Consider the following 2,031-nt stretch of genomic DNA (forward strand, 5'->3'; position numbering starts at 1 on the left):
AAAAAAACAGCATCAAAAATTTCATTCTTACGATTCCGTTGAAAGGATTTTTAAATATTTTTATGCAGATTTTTTAAGCTTAATCTAATTTGTCATCTGAAGGGACTTTTTTCAAAAAGTTCTTTAAGAAACTATTTTTATTCATAAAAAGCTTCATTTTTGGAGGTATTTTCAAATCGGTCCAGCTAGCTTAAATCTTAATATTTTTCCGAAATATTTTTGGTGGACGTCTTAAAATATAATAAATTTTGTAATCCCGGCGGAAAAACCGCAACTTTTTTTGGAGATGCAGTCTAATGAACATATGTATGGATATGGAGACATGGGAAATTTGCGTAAACAAAGAATAGAGGCTGGTTCACATACAACTTTGCCGTTGAATTTCAAAGCAGCCGTCCACATAGCCAAATTTGCCAACGCTAAGAGCAGACAAACACACATACAAAGCAGAAAGATCGCTGCGTCGGTCGCCAGCTGTTGCAAATAAATAAAATAATATGACATGTTTTTTCCTTTTAATCAAATGAGCGCAAGAAATATAATTTTTCATGTAATTATTGATATGAAATATTAATTTACCTCTCGTTAATATGTTAATTTAGTGGCCAAAGTAGTCTCTGCCAAGCTTCATTGTAGAACGCATACTTTTAACGTGCGTTCTATCAAACCAACGCCAACTACAAAGTCAATGCGAAAGTTCTATCTGGACCAGCCTTAATTATCAAATACTGTTTAACACCCCAAATAGTAGTTTGTATTATACTACATACATATATAAGTATGGGGACTAAACCAGGAATATTCATTTGAAAATGCTAATGTCCTACTCATTTAAGGAATGAAAGACAAAATAATGATTTTTATAAATATTATATTCTCATGAATGTAAGAATACAAAGACAAATCATTTATCAGAAGCATTGCCCCTTACACATTGAAAAAAAAAGTAATAAAAGCTCTCAAAGACGCAAAATCGCTACAGCGAAGAAAGGGTTTGAAAAACCGCATAAATTCAAATCCGCATAACAAATAACCGCATAAAAAGAGACGTCAGTGTTTAAGTTGAAATTTTATAGGAAATTATTGAACATTAAAAAAATTATACCTACATACATAGATATGTATGCACATATGTATGTGCCTACCTGGTAGATAAAACTGGTCAAAATAACACGCATCTATTCTTCTGTGCATGAGAATATATACATAAATAAATATATACATATGTGTATACATGTATGTATGTATATACATATCTACATGCGTGCATACATCCTTTACTCGAAATTCTTAGTTGATGCAATTTTTATCCCATACATTTTTGCTGACCAAACAACCCGTTTACTCGCCTCATTTGCCTCGCTCGTTTACTCGCCCCGCTCGTCTACTGCTGCAAATGAGTGCCTCGCTCGCAACGACGCCCTTGCGAGGGCAGAGCTAATGAGGTGCTCGTTTGCGTGCTGCTCTACTCTTGCGCTGCCCTCGTTTGCTGACTCGCTCGCTGGCTGCTCACCGCGTGCGCTCGTACTAAACAAGCAAACTCAGCAAGCTCAGAGAACCCTGGTTCCTGTAAGCGCGCACATGAAGCAATCATAAATAGTATATGTACATTTATTAGTATGCAGACTTATTAAACAAACGCTACGATAAAGCGAATTACGGCTAGTAATGGGTGTCATCTACCAACAGCATGGCAAACACCACCAGCCAGACGTCCCGGTTTTCCCGGACATGTCCCGGTTTTAGACTATTTGTCCCGGTGTCCCGGTCCAACCTTAAAATGTCCCGGATTTCGTTTAAATATCCCGGTTTTGGATTTGATGGCACAAATTTTGAATAAAAATGACTACACTGAGAGAAAAAACGTGTTGTAATATTAAGACAAATTTTATGAATTTACTGGGGGAAATAACGCATAGTAAACATGAATATTTTTTATTTGATTATCGTTTTAAAATGTTCGTATTTAAAAACAATAATCAAATAAAAAATATTCATGTTTACTATGCGTTATTTCCCCCAGTAAATTCA

The sequence above is a fragment of the Rhagoletis pomonella genome, unplaced genomic scaffold (assembly GCF_013731165.1).
Source record: "Rhagoletis pomonella isolate Grant_MI unplaced genomic scaffold, Rhpom_1.0 Rhpom_scaffold_00004, whole genome shotgun sequence".
Classification (NCBI taxonomy): Eukaryota; Metazoa; Arthropoda; class Insecta; order Diptera; family Tephritidae; genus Rhagoletis; species Rhagoletis pomonella.